The sequence below is a fragment of the Stegodyphus dumicola genome, chromosome X1 (assembly GCF_044657685.1).
Source record: "Stegodyphus dumicola isolate Sdum_Otavi_A_Nest chromosome X1, ASM4465768v1".
In the NCBI taxonomy this organism is placed as follows: domain Eukaryota; kingdom Metazoa; phylum Arthropoda; class Arachnida; order Araneae; family Eresidae; genus Stegodyphus; species Stegodyphus dumicola.
Genome location: NC_140780.1, coordinates 234,529,982 through 234,553,987, shown reverse-complemented (window position 1 = coordinate 234,553,987; position 24,006 = coordinate 234,529,982). Strand labels below are relative to the sequence as shown.

General features: G+C 32.3%; 1 protein-coding gene across 5 annotated transcripts in view; it reads right to left on the bottom strand.

Annotated features, from left to right (window-relative positions):
• LOC118195463 (uncharacterized) overlaps positions 1–24,006 on the bottom strand; it is a 189,133-nt gene that overhangs the window by 99,192 nt on the left and 65,935 nt on the right. For all 5 annotated transcript variants that reach the window (XM_085807143.1, XM_085807147.1, XM_085807144.1 and 2 more), the window contains one exon: positions 20,040–20,094. The gene's annotated coding sequence lies outside the window, so the exon portion shown is untranslated. The remainder of the gene's footprint in view (positions 1–20,039; positions 20,095–24,006) is intronic.

Below are 24,006 nucleotides of genomic sequence, written 5' to 3'. Positions count from 1 at the left end.
AGTTTTCTCTAGCGACATTACCTAAAAAGATGTTAGTAACAACTTATGTTTCAGTAAATACTTTTTGTCAGTATAAAGGAACTTCGTCAGAATTCATAGGGTAAAAACAGTGATTCTTATGTTCTGGCCTGCAGCAGGAAATGGGAATAAAAATATAATAATATCCTGTTTTTAAGATAATAATAATAATAATAATAATAATTAAAATTTAAAAAAAAAGAACGTATTTAGCAGGATGTAGAATCATTTGCTGTTTTAAAAGTTTTCCACAGCGATTTTGAGAATAAAGGATCTTGAAAATAAAAAGAGAATTGTTAAGATAGAGAATAGACGTGGAGCTCTTTGATTAAAAAGTTTGCATGCCGTTTTCTTCTCACGCTTCTCAAAAAAGCATTGAAAACGGAAGTACGATTATTTTACAAATGCACAGATGTACATCCCGCCTTTTCAAGAAAGTGAGGATTTGAGCCTCATTCAGCCGTAAAATTGAGTGGGAAAGCATAGGACGAGGCTGAGCTTTAAAGTGGGCTACTTATCATATCCTTTTGGACGCGAGAATCGAAAGTCAATTATCTGAGTTATTGAAATGATTCAAAAATCTGGAACTAAAACTGTTCATTAAAAAATAGATTCTGCTTGCATAAAAGAGAACGTCTCTGTTCAGCAATACGCCAACTAATTGTAGAAACTCGAAACGATTAATATTTAATGATTTTTATCTATTCTGTAATTTAGGTTCCACTATTCGTTGGGTAAAGGAAGGCTAACTTGATGGTAATGAAATTTTCGTCTTCTTTCTTTTATCCTCTTCGTTAAATTTTTATTTATGCCAGTTGATTAGTATTCCTTATGCATTTGTGTCCAGCTGCCTATTTCAGCTTCCCAAATGACATATTAGGATTTTCTCCCCTTAAATAACTTTTTATTCACTGTTTGAAGGCTTTCACTGTTATACTCAATAATCCTGCAGCAATGTAGATAAGACATAACCAACATTACAGTTTCCTTTATTCGCCTTAAATCTGATGTAGATGCCTCAGTTGTGAAATACTACAACACCGTTTTGTTCCCCACTAAACAAAATGTATCTCTTTCAAGGGAAAAAAAGTAGATTTTACAAAGGATATCAAATCTGAATATGGAAGAGAGTTTCTCTAGAGTTATAAAATCCTTTGATAAAGTTTCACAAGAAGATAATATTAAAATGTTATGAAACCTGGGTAATATCTAAATTATTATCAATTAAACCTAATAATCCTCACTAAACGTTAATGTGATAACATTACCAAAAGATTATATAATCAACATGCCTTTGCTAATTTTATCGGGTCAAAGGAATACAAGGAGATAAAAAAAAAAAGGAAGACGGATAGAAAATAAAAAAAGGAACATCTGTATGACCTTTTAATTATTACTGCTAAAATCATATTTATTACTTCAAATATTCATAGCGCTCAAAGGACTGCTGAACAGTTTTAGACAATAGAATCATAAAGTTAGACCCTGTATCCAACATCACAACAATTAATCACTACAACACATTGTTACAGTGTTAAAAGCTTAAGTGTAACAGACATAACAATACAAGCATATTTCATCAGGCCCACTGAAGTGAAATTCCTTGCCCTTTTTAGCTATCACGGGAATAAAAGCAATCACATCTCATGGCATATTTTAAATTGTGGTTTATGAAAAGCGACACTGGCATTTTTAAGTTGTGGTTGAATGAATCTCTTTCCTTGGGAAAATGAATATTCTCATATCTAGAGTCAATTGTTATTGCTAATGCAACATATGATACAGCGTATGAATATAATTGATGTTTATTAACATGCTACGTATTTTCTTTTCCAGTAAGAATAGTTGTTCTCATTGAAAAAGAAACATATTAATGAATATTATCAAAACGCAGAATAAATATTATTTTGAACATTAATTCGAAATTATTTCTCGTATTCATGTATCAAGGGATAAATAAGTTAAGACTGTGTGTGCAAAAAAGATATATGCTAAAAGCAGAACATACGTTATTCTTAGATCCTCCAAGGATATTTATTTGTTATGTAGACTGGAATATTTCATAGTTACGAAACAGAGCACGTGCGTTTTCGAACATTTATTTCTCAGTAAAAATGAATCACTTTCCAGAAGCGGAAACACTGATGAAAAACAGACATATTTTTATGAGGAATAACTGTCATATTTTACCGTTGCTTTGAGTTTCGCTTTTAATGATTAAGCACATGTCATAGTAATGGAAGCCATTAATAAAATAAATGGCTTCCAACTGTCGACCTTTTCAAAAGCAGTTTGGCCCACATTTGATGTATTACAGACAGCTGAATATTCTCTCTTTCAAAAACACCGAGATATATTAACTTCCTAATATTGTGATCAATAATATACGGAAAATCTTCACAGTGTATCTAAGGCTGCTGGATAATTTTCGGGCTCAATGTATCTACAGGTAAGCTAGGATCCTAAACTAATGAAATGAGAAAAGTATTATATATATATATATATTTACTAAGGATTGGGTGGGAGAAAGCAGTAAATTCCATTTTTTATTAGAAGTTGATGTCAGTCAAATTTTCGTTTCAAAAACTGAAACAAAAGCCATCTTAAAGATTAACATTAACTAAAGAGTGGGCTAAGAGTTAAATTTGTGATAATACATTATGGCAAAGCGCATGAGGTTTGCACAACCAAAAGGCAGAAATGACTGGATTGGATTATGGCAAAGCATATGATGTCAAGTAATAATAAGGGGGAAGAAGACCTTTCTGGAGGGATTTTTTAAGATTAGATTTTGACGGATTTCGGACTTCATGAGCAAAATTACAAAAACCATATTTTTATAGTTTTCTAATTTATGCTGATAATTATAGATTAACGATAACTATCCATCTAATGACATAAATACATACCCAAATTTATTTCCCCTTCAGCACACTACTTTCAGATTTCTGTATGGTGTTATACCAACCTCTACGGGTATCGTAATAAACCTTTTTTTATGAAATTACTTTTCTGGCGACAAAAGGAAAAGCAGTTAGAACGTTGATACTAAATTAATAATCATAATTCAACAGAAATATCTTTCGATAACTACGAGCCCAATATCCAAGCACCACGGTTCGCCAGAGAAAGGGATATGTCACGTGTGATTATCTGCAAATCGTACGTGCGTAAAGCGTAAACATAAAGCGTTAGGTTCGAGACTACGAAACGATCTGCAGTGTTTGAGTTCTAGTCAATATGTCAAGACGTTTTAGAATAGGTTTCAGTTAGTTTTTTAAAGAAAATACGTGGATACCTATACCCGTCAATTTGACAGATGTCCGTAAATATAGGTATACAAAAATGTCCTTAAACCTAGAGTTAAGGGAACTTTTGTAGAGCGATTAAGTATCGGAGCAGGAAACAAGAAAAATCAGCAATTCCCTCGCCGAGATTTGAATTTCGAACCTTCTGATTTCTAGTTGGACATGCTTCCAGTTACACCATGAAGGCACGCAATAAATAAAGAAAAATTCTTCACAACTTTATTCAACGGGAAAGCCACAGAAACTTCCATTAAGTCAGGATTTGAGCCCAAATCTAATTACCAGTGCTCACCGAATATATCACTCACACGCTGCTGGGTGCTAACCTAAAAGGAAAGATACCTTCGCAGAGGATTTTTAAAGGGAAACTGACTGGTACTTACATTATAAATGAGAAGGGAAACAAAACTGACACAGAAACTCTTATGACTACCAAGAAGAGAAGCCGGGAAGAAACTACCAGGGTTATGCAATTTTAATATCTTTTCGGCCACAGTTTTAATGAACAAGAGAAAAGCTGTAGAAATATTGTCATGTAACAGATCATTTGCCTTGGATTAGTAGCTATTTAGTCAGTCAGTTATGGTAAAGCATGTAACAACTATCCAGGTAAGGGAAAAATAATAATAAAAAGCATGAAAACTACTTAAAATCCGTGTCCTGTCTCATAGAACCAAAGTCGGGACGAACAATCGAGGTTCCGGTGTTTTAGCCTCTCCTCCACAGATAGGATTGCAAAATACGAAACTTACTATCTCTGCTGTTTTCTTTCTTTCCTTCTTTCATTTTTTGCCCCAACCCCCCCTTTTTTTTTTCTTTTCTTACGAAAGCAAGAGGAAAGCCAATTCTTAGCCGCAAATCGAAGCAGAAACTAAACTCACAGCATTTAGAGGCTATAGCAATAAGAGGGTATACAATTTATAAATCAATCAATCAATAAATAGAGTTAAAAAAGTAATCGTACATCAGTACAGTGGTTAAATTTACACTAAAAAGTTTTTGTGCGGTGATATATTTTATGTGAGAAAAAGCTTACATCATTTTAAAACTTTATTTTACTATATAGCAATAATTAACACAATTTTAAATTATTTTAATTAAAATTTTAAATAACACTATCTGACATCAAATACTTATTTAACTGATTATTAAACATCTATTAGCTTTTCCCAAGCGTAAATTTTCTACTTCTTGATCCGAAACACCTTTGTTTTCAGCCCTGAGTTACCCGTAATTTAACGAGTCAGAACCGAAAAAAGATAGAAAACGACAGAAACCATGCATTCGAATATCCGACTGCTGGATAACTGACAATAAACCTAACTTAGTGCAGAAAGTTATCTGAGGCGCTTTCGAGGGTTAACGAGGGCTTTCTTCCACTATTGATAACTTGGTTGGATATGTAATACTTTGCGAACATTTCCGTTTCATCGATCACCATTAATTTTAATACGAAGAACCAGAACAAGGAAAAATTATAAACAAGCGAAATAACTATACTTCCTTGTTACTGTCTCCGTTTCCAGTAAAATGTACTTTTATTGCTGTTGTTTCATACTTTCTGTGTTATAAAAAGAAGCCTCATAAAACTTACGTAACAAGAAATTTCAGACACACAAATAACAAAACTTAAATTCACAATAAGCACTTTAATAAACGCATGCTCAAATTAAGCGCCCTTTTTTTTCATACATACTTTAGTAGTCTCTTTTATACTTAGAGGGTCACCACACGGTGACAACAATTTCCGGTTTGGAATTTTTAATAAGATGATTTTGTTTATTGTATAATAGCTTAAAACGCTAAACTCGCTTAATTGCACTTTCATAAGAGCAACCGCGCAAAGAAACTACGTGAAAGAATGACAAAATGAGGAGAAAACGCATGTAATTTTAGAAATTTTTAAATTACTTCAGTTTTCTGAATCCTTTTCCTGTCTGCTGTAAAGGAAATTTCAGTTGTTTCAGAGAATTTATTTTAATAGTTTTTAGGAAATTCGACAAGAATTAAAAATAAACAAGTAAAATGAATAAAATATTGGACAATGTAAAAAAGCTTTGAAATTATAAGAACAATTCTTCTGGCCTTATTAAATTTTTCATTAAATAGTTCAGAAGCATGATTATTTGTTGCATCAGAATCCTGATGAGACGTTACGAGAAACGTCACACCTTCGTTTTATTATTATTATATGCTCCTCCTTTAGGCACTATACGGAAGGGGAGGGATGCCCCGTGAAGGACCTTTTAAGGGAAACTGACTCGTATACACGGTACGCATAGGGGAAAACCACGAAAATGCCTAAGCAGCTGGCCTGTTCGCCGGGACTCGAACAATACTCGAAGCCCCGAACTACCAGTGTTCAGCGGCTTTTACCACTCGGTCGCTGGTGACCCGGCATTTCGCTTCGCTATTATTTTTATACTGAAATATTTAATTCTCACTCTGTCGTGCTAACTTTATTTTTCGGTTTTCACTTCGCAATATTAATACTAAACTATTAATGATACTATTACGGGAAGAATATAAATTTACTCATTGAAATTTGACCGAAGTTTCTTTTATTATGTATGATACTTATTTAAGTTATTTGTGTTACGGCTACATGTCTTATAGGCTTTTTTTTTTTTTTTTTTTTTTTTTTTCGGCCGGGGCCGGTGCTAGTGTGAAAAATTCTTAAATTTCTTAGAGTTAACTCTAAATCTCAAAACTTTTCCCAAATTTTCCTCTTATATTACTCGAGGATGTTGTCTTTTATTCTGCGATAAACTTACTACCATTCTAATAAATATTAAACTCAACAACATTTCGTAATGTTGTTGACTCGAATGATCTTAATAAATCATGTGTCGAGAATAAGTAATAGGAAAATAACAGTTATTCTTGGATGACAACTTGAGCCTTGAATTTCTAGGGTACGAAGTGACCATAAATCATACGAAAGAGAATTCTTCTGGGCAGAATCACTTCCTCATAAGAGGCGAGGTCTTTTGGAAAGAAGGGAGGAAAACTATACACTAACTTAAGATGACAACAAAATCTCAAAACTCTGCAGGAATTGAAGTATAGTCATCGCAGCTTCATCTTATGTGAAAAATGGTGCTCAACCCAATCTGATATTACCCAACGCATTTCTTGATAAATTTTGCCTTTCTTTGTGGAATCATGGGAGAAACATCTCGAAAGCATTTTCGAGATTTTCTTTTCCTCTCCCTTTTTCTGACCTAGCCTCATGATCTCTGCCTTTGGTCCTCGAAATTTATAGATGGGAGTTCATTTTGGCACGCGCAGGTCTCGCGAAAGGTGAGCTAAATACATCGGTTACCTTTGGGGATGGTTGCAGGAGAATAAAATAGTACCCACATCAGGGAGGGATAAAAGGCGAAGGGCTGTTCCATCCCTCTTCATGACGACTACGGTTTCGTTTTAAGGGGCCACGCAAGGGAATTGCAGAGTGCAGAAACCTAATTGCTGTTGGAAACAGTTTCGATTTTTTCCCCAGAGTTCCGTGCTTGAATGGGTACCATTAGATGCGAATGGCAGAAGCCCTGCTTTGTTCTCTTTGAATTATACTAAACATTCAGTTCCCTAGATGCATATACGCAGGCAGGTACTTTTCTACAGATAAAGAGTAATGATCCTAAGAGAAAAATATCCATCATAGTTGGTAAAATAGGAATAAAAACATACATAACTTAAATAAAATTATATTTTTATTCTGAGACATTTTAAATCTTTGGTCCGAAGCATTCGCCTTTAAATAAAAATATAATTTTCACGAAAAAGTTTCCTTGAAAGCACAAAAGTGTTGAACATTGTGATGATATTTGTTTAACTCTTTAGAGGCTTTTGCAAGATGTAATCATATTCCTAGACATAGGGCATAAACTTAACTGAAGAATTAAATAGGTATTTGGTGAAGACAAAATTTTACTAATTAATAATACTTAACACATGTTTTCCTCCAGCTTAGATAAATATCAGTTGATTTCGGAGCGTACACTTTAACCGATGCTTGTACATATACCATAAGCGAAAATTTATTTAGAATACTGACAATTAAGATCAAGATATAGTATTTCCAAGAGAGGATTTCCAAAACTTGTGAACGGCAACAAAAGACATTTTATGGTAAAATGCCCATTTCCATATGCACCAAGTCTAGTTTGCAGAACTTCTAAAAACTAAACGTTTAAAAAAAATAATGCATAAAAGACTCATTTAATTTTTTAAATTATCGCTTATGTTAATTTTACTATACTTATTTTTTTCAACTAGACATCTTTTAAAATTTTACTAGCTTATAATAAATACATATACACATGACCCTCATTTTCTTTGAATTGGTTATAGTTACAAATAACGTCTTTATGTTTAACATTTGCAGAAAGTTTGTTACAATACATTAGCTTCTTCTTAAACTATTAACCAAGAGGCATATAAGTTAAGATGGCAGCAGAATATGCACTGTTTTACTAAAAATGAAGGACATTGTTAAAAATTCTTAGCACAAGGCACTGTTAGTGTAAAATACAGTTTATTACAGTTAGACTGCATTTTATTTTATTTCATACGTAAGTCAGACTGAAGTGTGAATTTAATAGTTTAACAAGCAGCTATACTTCAGCAGTTTCTTCATCCCTATAATTAATTATACGAATACATATTGGGATTACTTTCTTTTTGGTGGACATACATAAATAAATACGTCTTCCAATTACACGTACATTTGAGCCGCAGAAAGGTTATCAACAATTGGAATATTTTTTAAGTTTTAATTTAGAGATTGAATACTCCATTTCAATGCATGACGAACAGTTTTCGCGGAATGTATTCCGAGTCATCGAAGATGGCGTTATTAAAATCTGTATTCCATCTGACTTTTAACAGCGAAATAAATATAACTTGTAGGCAATAATAAAATTTTTAAACACAAAAATAAATTCAATCTATAATCACAAAGCTTTGGAAGGGAAGTCATTGTGGTTTAAATACATTTATGTTTTCCATCTTAAAATGTAGATTAAATATTCATCTTTATATCAGAAAGCATATGTATTGAATTGTGATATGGCCACAAACAGGAAGCCTCCCTCTTTTCTTCTGCTTTGATCTGGAATCAGAATTACTTTTGAATTACTCGAAATTACATTCAAAGATTAGCTGGTAAGTGTGTGTGTGTGTGTGTATTTAATTATGGCAAAGCGCACTCGGGATATCTGCCTAAGGGGAGGGATGCCTTTCGTGGAGGACTTTCTAAGGGAAACTGGCTCGTATACACGTTACACATGGGGAAAACCACGAAAACGCCCATGCAGCCAGCCCGTTCGCGGGATTCGAACCTCGGACCGAACTACCAGTGTTCAGCGTCTTTACCGCTCGGCCGCTGGTGGGCCTCCGATTAGCTGGTAAGAAAATACTAAATTCATCCTTAAAACAACGCTTTCAAACTTTTTCTGTTTCCCTAAATTTCATCAGCTCTTCATCTTAAGTCAATTAGCTTAATTATATCTATCATATTAAAATCACAATAACGCATTTTTTTCAAAATTTTTAATGAGTACTTCTAATTCTAGTATATCGTAAAAGAAATAACGCAATACAAATCAAAAGTGAATGCATTCTTCTTTTAAAATAATTATCTGAGAACGGAAATTAGAGATTTTAGATACAAGCCCTCACAAGAACACCTGGCAAACAATGAATGAGAGAATTCAAAACCATCAACTTTTGCTCTTGCTTCCAGACTTAAACAAATAAGAAGGCTTGGCACTACGTTCGAACTACAGAATAATCAAAATCGAACAGTTGAATGTAAGCAGTGAGGCAGCATTTGTTTATTTTCATAGCCTTGACATTAACGTTAGAATTTCTTACTTAGAAATTCCGTAGTTAAAATTATATATCGCGTTATATAATTCAGCAGTTATTTATTTCCTAACATTATACGTTTGAGTTTTAAACGAGGCCATCTCTTCCCTGGCAATTTCATTTTAACTTACTGGGAAATTAAATACCATTCTGAGACTTGTTATATTTTTACTCAAACTTTAAATTCCTTTTTTAAATTATGAATTAAATGGCATTGTTATTCCATTCTGGGAAAGAAGTAATTGATCGACACACATCGCGACTACAAAGTTTGTGGATTAATTTTGCATTTAAAAAAGACGGGATTTCCATTACTTCGCGGCCGATTTTGCAGTTTTTTTTAGCTTTGTGGATGAATTTTTGAAGCAGATCTTTTTCAATTTTATATGCTTATTACAAAATGGAGGGAGGGAGGAAAAAGAAGAAGGAGGATGAGGACGACGAAAAAACGCATTTTAAACAGACATAATGCCTTGTTTTAACAATATTTGCCGAAGTTTACTTTTAGAACCAACTGTTTCATATTTTTTTAGATATTCTACGTTATGTCCAGAGATTTTTTATTTGCGTTACGAAATGTACACTGAAAAATAAAAAATCTGAGAACCATTAAGTTATCTACTGCTATAATCAAGATATTACTGCCTTTCCATATGAAAATTATACTGAAATGCATGGCACTCAGCTGCAAATCACGTGATTTGAATGCATAAAAGTAGGCAGAAATCATTAATAAGTAAAACTAATACCTCAGCTGGAACGCAGAGCCTTGTTTTAACAATATTTGCCGAAGTTTACTTTTAGAACTCACTGTTTCATATTTTTTTAGATATTCTACGTTATGTCCAGAGATTTTTTATTTGCGTTACGAAATGTACACTGAAAAATCAAAAATCTGAGAACCATTAAGTTATCTACTGCTATAATCAAGATATTACTGCTTTTCCATATGAAAATTATACTGAAATGCACGGCACTCAGCTGCAAATCACGTGATTTGAATGCATAAAAGTGGGCAGAAATCATTAATAAGTAAAACTAATACCTCAGCATATAAGCTGGAACGCTGATTAATAAAAGCCGATACTTTTGCACTTGGATGCATCAGCTTGTATTGCATTTGTACTTGGGTGCATCGGCTACAAAATAACATAATGCTTTAATGAACATATTTGGGGGGGGGGGCTACCAAAGAATACTTAAAGCAAACTGACAATTTTCAACGTCAGTAGGTCCGAGTCCGACTCTCGGGTAAGGCACGGATATTTGTGACCGTAAATGCCACGAAAGCACTTAAAATCATCTCGGGACATTGGTAATAGGGAAAGAGAAGAACGAGACCCTCGGATTTCACCTTTATTTAAAAATTAGGATAGAGTTCAGGAAGACAAGCTTCTGTTACTTTTTCTAAATTAAGTAAATCCAATCCAATAGACGTTTTAAATATATATAACATTAAAAAATCGGTAACTCAAGATTTTAACTTAAATTAGCAACAGCCCCGTAATTCCTCCTTTTAATTTGTGTATCTTCTCTTTCTGCTTTAAATTGTGTATAATAACTTTTTCTGAACTACGTCATTTCTAAATTACTTTCACATAACGATGATGACATAGCTAATTTGCAACTCAAAATTTCGAGACCAAAGCCTTTTTCTTAAAAAGCTTACATACTGGATAACTACGCACTTTGCTTCTACCTTTGTTGCCGTTAAAACGATGCCCTGTTGTTTCTTTCTGATCACAGCACTATTAAAAATGTAAATATTTTGGAAACAGGCATAATTAGAGTGCGAAGTCATTTGTAGCCCGCAAATGCCAATAAAAATAAACATGAATATTTAATCTGCCTCGGCTGCCAAGTTGCTCTTCATTATGGATCACCACCTATGCTATCAACTTTTCTACAACATTATTACATCGAAGTCTACTTCATTACATCTAATCCTGTCGACTAGATGTAATGAAGCAATGAAAGGCAAAAAATAGGTAAATGAGAATTGTAACTCATATAGCCCCTTAATTCCTCATTTTGAAAATAATTATTAAATCTTAAAATAATTTAAAGGCGTTTTAAACTATAAGTTAAAAATATAACTATTCGTGTTAATAATCTTCCCTAAATAAAATACTAAAATTCTACAGTCTATTAAACGCAATTAGTAAAACAGAAATTTCTAATGCCATAAAATTTTAATCTAATATTTTCATAAAACAATGCAACATTTTTTAAATTCAGTACTTAAGAAAACAGCATTACATATCCAATATTACAAAATAATAATAAAGCCGATTAGCAATTTCTACATGATTGTATTTCTAGCCGCACTAATTAAAACCTTACTTTATTCATAAAACACTTGATGCAAAGTTTTAAAATCAATAGCACTATTTGAGTTTGTTTCACCGAAGTGACTGAAATTTTTAACATATTATGATACAAAGAAAATAATTATGAAGTTCTACTATGGGTAAATATCTGTCATACATCAATTGTGGAATTTACAGACGAAGAGGAAAACATTTCGCTGACAGCAAATAAGCTAGCTGTTAGAATTCTAATTGACTTTCGAATCGCTGATGCATTAAATCTTTTATGCAGTCGTTAAATGATGCAGCCGTATCTTGATTATCACTTTATAAATACTATGCTTGATTACTTTCGGAGCACTACAAGAGGGTTAGGTTAATTAAGACAAAGCAACTCGAGGGCTATCGGCCTATTGGGTGGGATACTTTTGAGGAGGAATTTTTAAGGTAAACTGGACTTTTTAAGGTCGTATCCACGTTGGACCTGGGAAAAACCATGAAAACCAACCACGCAGCCAGCCCGTTCGCCGGGATTCGATCCCAGGTCGAACAAGCACTGCAAGAGAACGATGATGGGAATTTTCTTTCACTTCTGGATATTGAAGAGATCAAGAGCAATGTTTCATTTGGATTCAGAACAGCATAAAATTAGTAGTCATAGCATCAATCAGTGAGTCGTTAACACACCTAAAAATTCCATAGATAGATGCAATAATGTTCTAGAAAAGTGTTTGCATAGATGTGATAAATCATGATTTGATATGGATTAATCTCGAAATGATGCAATCTAGAATTAGTTATTACTATTTTTAGAAGAAATACCAACATTAAAATGAAAAATGAAGAATTAAAGGGTTATTGCTAATTTAAGCTATAATTTTGAAACTGAGCAAGGATTCAATTATTGATTTCTTTAATAATAATTTAATTCAATCTGGTTTAAAATTCTTGCAAATGGAGGAGATGAAACGTAATCGCCTGATTTAATTATTGTTATTTGAACAGAAACAGATTTGTTTCCCTTAAATAGTCAATCAGTTTCCGTTCAATGAGAATAATTGAATTTTATCGTCTTTTACAGTTTAATTTGATTTTTGCGTTTTTGACATCGTTATACACATATCTAATTTCTTTTAGCTCTTTAATATTATTTCTAAAACGTTCAAGAAGACAGTAACGATAAAACTGTAATGAAAGAAATATGCTTAGTAATAAATATTCACGTTTCAAATATCTCTCTAAATTTCTGGGTGGAAACAATGGTTGACTGCCATTAAAGTGTCGATCAGACAAAACCTTAAATCAAGTTAATTCGTGATTATTTTCTGTATTATTCAGACAGATTGATCTCGTTTAATGCAGCAGTAAGAATCTAATATCTTCTTTGTCCTTCGATGATAAAAATTTAATGGCACCATTTATTCTAAAGTTACAATGAACGAGGAAAATATAGGTAAAAATATACGTACACTTTCCGGATGGATTCTTAGTCATGCTGTTTTCAGGGTTTCCCCTATGTATAAAGGAAATACAAACCATTTCCTTTTCAGATGTGTTCTGAAAAAGCATATCTCCCTCAGGCGCGATTGCGTTCCCAAAATTACAAAGCAGTCGTTATCTTATCTAAATTAAATTCTAACTCTATCTGCTTTTATCCCACATTATGTCTGAGAATACTTTTTGTAGATTTCTTCTACAGAATACAAAATGATTGGACTGTTGAAATAAAAATAGATTGATATACACTCAAGAATTGTTGCGACTTATTAAAAACATTTAACGTTCAAGATGGATGTTATATTCTAAATAATAATTAATACAGTTCAAATTAAAATGTTCTTCTCATAATCGTTATTCTGTCTTATGTTAATGACTCAAAATCTTAAGAACATACCGTTGTATACCGAGTTCTAGAGCAGATCTAGCACCTACAGCAGCTTTGTTCTGATCGCATCAAAAATGTTCTTTTCTTTATTGTTAAGTGAAAGCACTTAATATAAATAACTATAACACCTATATCAGTGAACAGCAATGAAACCGTTTTAAAGGGCAGATGTTTTAATAAGAATCTCACCAACACTGGAGAAACATTAAAATACTTTCAGAGTCAAAAGAAAGATGGGGATCTGCTTATTTAAGAAAAGTGTCTGAAAACCTCACAATTTAACTTGCAAATACCTCTTAGCATGCAAGAGATAGAAAATCACAGAGAATTTACGCGTAAGGCAGCGTGAAACCTTCACAGCTATAGAACTGACTGGCTACGAACTAAGTCGTAGTCAGTCAAGGAAGTTAAAGTTGCACATGCGTGAATGTGCAACTCAATGAAATCATTAACCGAATGTAAGTTCGTGGTTTCTGTGCTGTGATTTGCCGGTTTTTGTTGCAGACTGGCATAAAGGTAAACAATTAAAATTCTTATGCCAATTTTTGTCACATAGCAAGGTCTAGTTTTCGAGTAATGGAGTTCGGCTTTGCCATTTGTGACAAAGAAGGTTAGAATTCTAACCCCATTTGGTCCTTGCTTGTGACGGCAAAGCTCTCGTGTGAACACTCCATTAGCAGCATTACTAAAGTGGACAGGAAAAGCACTTCCGAAAACGCAATTAAGGGATATTATTCGGCAGAAACCGAAAATTATAAAGATACATATTAGTATAACAGAAGAACTGAGAATATTTACGTTCTTAAGGATTTATAATACACATTTCATAAACAAACGTTAAAAATGGAAGTACAGCTCCTATCCATTCCAGGACACTGCGGTAGTGCCATTAACGAACACGAAGTTACTTTACGAATTACATAGTTATACTGAGCAAAACCAATGGCATTCGGAGGTCTCTTAGAAAATATGGATGAACGACTCAATGCAAATTAAATTCTCGTTAATAAAAGATGAACAATTTACCCGAAGATAAGGAAACTATTATATTGAAAAACATTTATCTTCTGCAGTTACCAGTTTTCAAGGCAGTTCCAGATTTCCCACTAACCTTGTAGGAATTTTTATTTCCGTTGTCCCTCGCCGTTTGCACTAAAAACTGCTTGTGTATAAACAGAAAAAAAAAAAAAAAAAAAAGCGGGGAGGAAAAACACACCGTCCTTGCGGGTCAGCTTGTCAAAGAAACACGACATTCCAAATGCAAGGACAGACACACGACGCTTTACGCTTAATAATAGCATAATACAATAGGACTGGAGAGCGTTTATGAATCACAAGTAATCCTCTTACACTGTACATATTTAATTAGGTTGTTATTTATATCAAAACAATCGTCCAAGAAGATTAAGAAGAGGCGTTTTCATCAATCTACAACTGCTGTAACGTGTTTAAGTACATTGAAAAGCTAGAGTAATGATAAATGCATATAACAAATAATAGTTTACAGTTAAATACCTCATAAAAGTATTATTAGGATCATTTCTTTCCCTGTTCTTTAAATAGCGAATTAAATATAAAAACTCCGTAACCGCTAGAAGGCAAGCTTATCTCTGATCTAAAAAAATCCTCGATCTTTTTTCTTTTAAATTTAGAAACATTGATACTCATGGATACCTAACCGTGAGAAAAAAAAAAAAAAAAATCTGAAAAGATTCAGATTTTAACATGGCAACAGTGGGTTTGGTAAGGTTTATTATGCTGCGTTGAGCTCGTAGTTTATCTGTCAGCTCTCGAGCTCACTCCTTTGGCACAAGGTTATCTGTCTGCTTAGCTTTATTATTAGCGTCACTTTCTTCGTACATACGCAGCATAAAATTCAATAGCAAAATCATAAATTATTTAAAAACAGAATATTTTTAGAGCTCCCGATACAATGCCACAAATTTTTTAGCCCAAAAGGGCTATTATTCTCGAACCCCACTTTCGTGTTAAACGAGTTTTGCTGTCTGTTTCACTTTTCAATTATCGGCCAGCCGCCTAAACAGTTACTACAAAAAGTAAAATAATACACAACACTTTTAATAAATCAAACAAGTGTAATTAATCCAGCTGGTAATTAATAAAAGAAATAAAGAACTGAGTTTCTTGCTTTTAAATCGCTTTGTTTGCTAATCAATAACAGGCAGATTAAATATAAAAGATATTAAAATACCTTACGTTTCGCGAAATGGCAACAAAGTGGCGCATGGAAATTAAAAATATTTTATATCGAATATCTTTAGAATTTCTGATGAAATGTTAACTATTGCCGTACACCACTTTTTTTAATATATATATATATATATATATATATATGATAAAGTAAGAAATTTAGAACCAATTTTTCACAAAGACCAAAAAATGAAATTCATAAGCATACTTTATGTCTTTACTGATAATTTTTTCAGCAGCTTCTAGACATGATTATATTTTATTTTTTTTAAATGTTTTATTCACTATATTTCTTTAAAAATAATACATGCAGATAACATTTGGAAGCAGCATCCTTTTATTTACGATGCCGCATGTATATTTTTATATATATTCACTTTTGGTAGTAACATTTGGATAGTGATATGGACAAAAAAGTGAGGTTTCAGACTAATAACACTTCTGTTGTTTAAAAAAAAAAAAAAAGGAAGAAGGAAAAGAAAGAAACAAAGAACAAAGAAGAAAAAGAATTTTTTTTTTTTTTTTTTTTTTGTCGTTTTTTTAAATACCTGTTTATAGCGTGTTCATCATGCAAAGTAACAAAAATATCGGCAAAACAAAAATATCGTTATCACTTCACTTGTGGAAGTATTTATTGCGAGCCTCATACAAAAGCGGCCCAGTGAAAAAAATGCACAGCTACATCTTAATAATTTAGTCCTTTCTTTATTAACTCATTGCCTGCCGTGAAGGTCATATTATTTTACAGTTTATATATTGGGGCACGAAATGCTAACTTTAATTTCAATCGGGTGGTTTAGACTTTTTTATATATATAAATGTAAATGACAATTCATTTTACACTTTTTTGAATTCTTACGTCTTATGAACCCCCCCCCCCAAAGTGCGCCCTCTACAAAACAAGCGTTATAAATCAATGCGTTAAACGCAGTTGAGGTCTCCATGTGGAATACTTTGAACATTGTCATAAAAAATAGTTCGCAACTGCCATATTCCCCAGGAAATGAGGATCTGTAAAAAAATACATGAATGTTAACAATAATATATTTTTCTTTATCTAAAAGTTTGTCAGTTAACGGGTAATTTAAAGTTTTCGCTTTGCGTAAGTTTATGATGGAAAAATATCATAGCCATTCCCTGCCATACAATAACATCGTTTGGCATTACTATTTTGAACAAAATCAATGATTTTCTGTTCTGCAAATTGAATTGTTGGGGATTAATTCTAAACTAACAGGCATACTGAAACTGTTTAACTGAAATTTTTTCAAGTGTTAAGCTGGAATTTAAAACTGATCAGATCGCATTTTTTTTTTTTTTTTTTTTTTTTTTAAATTTTTAGTGGCAAACTTTTATTTGAAGTATTAGACTGTAACGTGAAGTTTTCAGACTGCATATTTTTAAATATATACAGAACGTTTGGTTAATACAAACTCTACAGTATTCTAATTTGATCAAAAAATGATGCTTTCTTCATAAGATGCAAATCAAATTACTGAAAAACATGGGTAAAATAAAACTAGTATGTTCAATTCAAACATTCCTTAAAATTCAAAATCCATTATAAATTGGAGATAGGTTAGAACGGTGGTGGCGAACCTTTTTGGGGCCGCGTGCCATTCCGTTTAAGATATTAAATTAGAATTATTCATAAATTATCTCAAAATGCTTAGATTTGGAAAGTGGAATCTATTTAACAATGAAAGTATTAAATGTCACCGGCAGTCTGTAATAAATTTGAATTCGTTTTAGCAAACATTAGCTGCTTCAACTTCGGGTATTCTTTGCCAGATAATATAAGGTATTTCTCCCGCCTTCCTAGCGTGCCTTCGTGGTGTAGTGGTCAGCCCACTGAGCCGGTATTTCAGAGGTCCGTGGTTCGATCCCGCGAAGGCAGTTGCTAATTTTTCATTTCTCTTGTTTCAAAAAATACCTAATGTCTCTATAATAACAAGTAATATGATTGGCCCAAACAACTGAAACGTCATAAACTGGGTCAATAAGTATGTATATCATTCTATGGCGATATACGAAAATCTTATATCTAGGCTTAGGCCCTATGCCAGTCACATTATACGATAAGTAAGTGAAACGTTCAAGAACAGACTATATAAAACACTTATTTAAATTACACAACATCATATCATTGTGATTGTTGATTAAGGAAATAATATTTTACCCGCGTGCCGGCTGATGAGGCTCTGCGTGTCGACTGTGGCACGCGTGCCATAGGTTCACCATCACTGGGTTAGAAGGTTAATGCACTTCAGAAGCTTTCATAAACAATCACAATATTTTAGCTATCAGCCCCCTTTTTATTTTTAATACCAAGTTTTCCAGATTCTTTTGAGTTATCTGCTTTTTAGTTTATAAAGTTGATTCATCTACAAAATCAAATGACACAATACATCACATGCACTTGTTTTTAAATAAAAAAATGAAGTTACCCGTACACATATGCACATACACACACAAAAGAAAAAATAAAGAAAACAAGGTTTAAAAAGAATCTGGGTTGACTGGCTTCTGAAATCACCGATTCAATGCTATTCTTCTCCACCATTTTCGTTAAGCGAAGTTTTACAATATTAAGCAAAAGTGCAGACCAAATTATTCTTTCTTCATCAAAGCAATCAACAAAATAATTAGATACGCTTTTCTATTCCTTCAAGAGCAGGAGGATAACATATGTAAATCTTCATACACAGGAAGTGGAAAATCAGTCCTAAGCAACTACTGCTTCCTTAAGAGGACTTTGTATACTCAGGGAAGGGAAAGAAAAAATATTTTCTCACGCCACCTCGATAACCTCCCGTCTTGGAAGGTCCACAAGAAGTCAAAGGAACCATTTCATGTAAATTCATAGTTTATAATTCACAGATCTCCTCCTCTTTTTACATCATCTTTAGACATGTGAAGCTAAACCAAGACGTCGTGGGGCTAAACATACTTTTTTCGTATTAAGATAAAAAATCGGGCAGAGTAGAAAACTTCATGGTTGACTCAAAATCTCGCAAAATTCACCAACCTCTCTTAAAAAATTAAAATAAAAATAAAACGGTCAACGGGGTTTAAAAAACAAACGCTAATAGAAAATGTAAGGAAATTACCTCAAGTTATGTTACGATTTAAAACGTTATATTTTGATAAATTTTGATTTATCTTCTCGTTCGTAAAGTTATCTGCAATAATAGAAGATCAGTAGTAGAGACACGCATTATGTGTGCAACGAAATAAAATAAGAAGGTATAACTAAGAAATATAAACATAATTAATAGTTAATGGTCCTCTATTTATCGGTCCCAACAGTAAAGGAAAGCAACGGAACGGGGTCGGAATTAGGCTGCTGAATGAACGTAGGATTTTTGTATTATTCATTATCTATAACGCAAATGAGAAACAGATTACCTTCGTAAACTCTTCATAAAGACATTGCTCCACCTGCGCAGGCTGCCTTCGAACATTTTGCTTAATATAGTAACTCTAAAACAAAGCAAAGACTGACACGAAAGCAGTAAAAAAAAAAATTCTCTGTCTGATTAGCGATCAGTTACATTGGTTAGATAAAATTGAGATAATTTTTAAGATTACAGTTTGATAATTAAATAACTAATATGATAATTTTTGGGTAATTTTATGTTAATGAACCAGTTATTTATAATTTCAGCCTTTACTATAACTTCTCCTTTCCATATTCCTCACCTGAATGCAAATGAGTAGCCAGTATTTAAATTGATGTTTTTGGATTTTAAGACAGAGCATGTTTTTGTCATCACATGCAAGCTACGTGTTAGTTTCCTGCCAGCTCTGATAATTGCAATTATTCGGCCTTGTGTTCTATCGCTGAAGACACTTAAAAAATTTTAAACACTTGGCTAGAGTAGTGAGCCAGCTCCAGTATAGTAATTAATTGTGTAGTGTTTGTTAGTATAGTAATTAATTGTGTAGTACTTCCACGTTTAACTTTTAAATTTGACTGTTCTGTTTAGTTGTATCACCGCGAGTTGTGTTCTAAATTCTGTTTAAATAAAACGGTTATTTTTAATCACGAATTTGTCGTTATTTCAAAGTAGAGATAATTCGCTACATTTGAAAGGGTTAATAGATGTTTGTTAGAGTTAATGGATTAATTAACGTTACCAGATCAAGTAAATCTCTACAAATTAAAAGAGTAATATTAATTTCAATTTTAATTCTATGATTCACGAATTCAAAAGCATGTTTCTAGTTTTACCTAAGCCCGGCAAAGCCTGAAAATGGCTAGTAATTCTAGAAAACTAACAATTGCTAATATACTAAAATATTCACTTATAGCTGCGTAGTAATCGCATATAAATCACGATGGAGGAAAAAACTGACATCTTTTTAAACACATGTATCTGATAGCGCACCTTCTAGAAATAGAAACATATATACTAGATTTATATTTTCCCTTACCTGTCACTTTCGTTAAAAGAGTTTTAACATGCTTTTCTTCATCCAATAGAAATCTCTGAAAATAAAGATAAGCAGATTAAATTTATGCTATAAATAAACTATATGACAAAAGTAATTAAACAGTCAAAATATCAGTAATATATATATATATATATACTATATTATATAAAAGTGGCTCTATATTTTTTATCATAATAAAACTTAAGAACTTAATTCCAAAGGTGAATTGCCACAGCTATTCCTAACATTAAATTTCAAATAAATTTTTACGGAGAATTAATTATATGAAAATTTTTCTCTTAATGATGCGTAATAAATATTTATTAATACTATATGAAAAGCTTTTTTTTTAAATTATAGATGATATTACTCAAATTTAATTTTTTTTTTAAATTTCTTTCTTTCTTCCTTTTTTTTTTTAAATATTTGTAGGAGTAAATTTTTACGTTCGCCGTTTATTGTCTGCTATTTTAGCAAAAATTTGAAGGCAAATTTGGCTGTCAGATATACCAAGATGTTTCGAAAAGTTGGATGCTTTTTAATATACTTTCAGGATACTTCAAGGAATTTGGGTGTTCAAAGAGAAAACACTTGGACGTGTACACCAGCAAATACCATCAATTGAGCTTGTGTTAACGGAAAAGACAAAAAAGATATCATTGCAGATTAAAGTGAAGACTATATGGTTGCATTATGGTTGTATAAATTTAAATTGCGTTATAGAACATCATATCGTATCATAAACGGAGAATGATTTCTCATTCGAATTATTTGAAGATTCAGGAGTTTATCCAGTGATGTATGTGGATGTCACCTAAAGACGTTTTTCCTCTTGATGAAACCACTCTTTCCTTTCATCTCATGCCTTCAAAATGCTTAGCCTCTAAAGACTAATAAAGGCTCTGACCCAAATACTGATGGAATGGATTGAATTGGACTATTAAGAAAGCAGGGCTATCTGCCTAAAAGGAAGGATGCCTTCGTGAAGAACTTTCTAAGGGAAGCCAGCTGGCATACACGTTACGCATGAGAAAACCCAGGAACCATGCAACCAGCTCGTTTGCCGGGATTCGAACCCCGAAGCGAACTACCAGTGTTCAGCAACTTTACCGCTCTGTCGTTTGTCGGCCTTTATGAAATGGAAGGCAATAACTTTATTTAAAATGAATGTCAGAAATTCCAAGATGTTTCGAAAAGTTGGATGCTTTTTTTAATATACTTGCAGAATGCCTGAAGAAAAAGAGAAGAAAAAATAAATTTTTGCATAAAATTTAGTATTTGTATTTTTTTTTAATTTAAAACTTTTTAATGTTGTGATATTTGATTCTTGGGATTTCAAAAAAAAAATATTTAACTAAAATATGAATAACATTTTAAGAAATTAAATGTAGGATGATAAAATTGTGTAAAGCAATAAGCACACTGATAAAACTGTTTAAAGCAATGTATGCAAGTCATCCTAAGTTAAAATGTCGGTTATATATCTCTTATTTATATATCTTTTCTGAACGGAACATTGAAAGGCGTTTTAACTGTGCTTTACTGTATTTTCTCTTTTAATATATGCAGTTTTCAAATGCATCGTAATCTGAATCATAAAGTATTCTTCCGAAAGAAACGCAATTCAAATAAATAAAATCAAATTCTGGAAAATTTATATTAATAAATATATTTAAAATGCTCAGTTCGAATGAATAAACAGAAAATTTTAAAATAATTATCTGAAGAGACAATGAAACATAAACAATTAAAATAAAAGTCTAAAAATTTAAAAATTACCTAAGATAGTCAAGACGCAAGAGAACACGCCAACGGGGAAAATAAAACAGGCGAATCGACAGCCTTGTATTCGGCGTAGATTTTGTAAAATCCCAATCGATTTCGAGGGCCAAACGGTTCCCCTTCTTCAGGAGCAAAAAGTTCTGCAAAAGCGAGAAAGCAGAATCGCTTTGCCCTCAAAATCGATTGGGATTTTACAAAATCTACGCCGAATACAAGGTTGTCGATTTGCCTGTTTTATTTGCCTAAAATAGTAACTATGACTAAAAATATAGTATTTAAAAAAAAAAAAAAAAAAAAAAAAAAGAGAGAGAGAGAGAATTTGAAAAAAAAAAAAATAATAAAATAAAATAAAATAAAAAAATAATAAACGATGCCCCTTTGATTTAAACTACGCAATTCGAATGAGTAAATAGAAATTTTTAAAATAGTTATTTGAAAGAAACCATGCAACTTAAACAATTAAAATGAAATTCGAAAAAGAAAAAATTACTTGAAATAATAAACAATTATAATTAAAAATATAATATAAAGACCATTATCCGAAAAAAAGAACGATTGTCACTTTTTTCCCTCTCACACACGATGTAAAAAGGAAAATGAAAATAGGTTGCCATATATTAAGAAGTTCGTCAAGTGAGCTAATCTTGGCGCAAACTGAGGGAAAAAAAAAAAAAAAAAAAAAAAAAAAAAAGCGCCAACGTAAATTTGTGAATTTTACACCAAATTTTACAAAATTTAATATTTAGGCATAATGAGTCGTAGAATCGAAATATGTAAAAAAATTGTTATGTTATTTCAGAAAAAGTCTGATTTTGTGACAAAATACCTATATTAGAATAGAACTATATATAAATCTAATATATATATCCTAAATCGCGCTTTCAAGACATGAAAAACTCAATTTGAATTTCGTTAATCGGCCCAGTAGAAGTCATATAAGTCACTTTTTGAATTAAAACAGCTTTTTGCCAGTTCTTAGCATATTACAGGCTGCGATGAGATCACAGTGTTCGTTTCGCTTGACTTTCTTGTTCGTCTTTGTAAGGAATTCCTTCTGGGAGTACAGTATTGAGACGAAATAATGAAAAATGAATGATTCAAATAAGGAAATATTTTGAATATTTTTTCAAGGTTGCAAATCTCTTCGAGTATCAGAAGCAATGAAGATTGAAAATTCGTATGTAATCCTATCATCCACAAGTTCTAAAACTTGTTTCTGGGTTTACATAAGCTCCATTCTAGAAAGCCTAACAATGGGGGAGGAGATAAATGAAATGCGTTCGATGCCCGGCATAAGTCTGAAAGATAAACAAGATTTCTTAATTATAGTGGCAAAGAAACTAAAAATTGTAAAGTTTGGGAATTAAAGGAACTCTTAATTTTGCAACTGCCTTTTTTTTTTTTCACTCTCGTCTAACTGCGTGAAAAAGGGAAGAAAGCCGACCAGTTGCGCGAGCAATATTCTGTTCTCATAAAACCATTTGCACGAAACTTGCTTTCCTTCCCCTTTCCTTCAAGGGAGCTTCTGATGAAGGTCATCTAGCAAGGTCCCCTATCCTTTCAGAAAGTTTAAAGATAAGGATCACTACTAAATTCTACTTTTCGAAGCCAAAATGTGCAGCAGAATAAGTTTTAAATTCACGGTTTTCGTGCAACAAATTTTACTCACCAGAAATTCTGTTTTAATGTTTTGTATATGAGTATGCATAAAGATTGTTAAAAAAATGAAACTTTGATGTTTAATTTTTAAAGAATTTGAATTACTTTCAGGCTACACCTCGGCATATAAATAACATTTACACAAATCGAGAGGTCTAATTCAAAAAATAACCCAACTGAATAGTTGTCTCAGGGTCATTACTATGCTATAAACCGTTTGAAATACTTGTAAACTATATGACTCGGTTTACTTCCTAAATTATTTGTACCTGTGATGCATCAGTTCTTTCATTTCAAAACGGTGAGGTCGTTAGGAAAGTGGAGATAATTTAGCAATTATACTGTTGAGATTTTTTAAACTATGTCAATTAATGTTGTTACTAGCGATTAAAAGTAAATTATATTTTTTCCCTCAAATTTGGAAACTTCAAATTAAAAATTCCCCCTTTTTTTTTCTTTTCCAAGAACTTGATTGGATATACAACCTTCTGTAAGCAAGTTCTTCATATTTAAAAACTCAACTTGA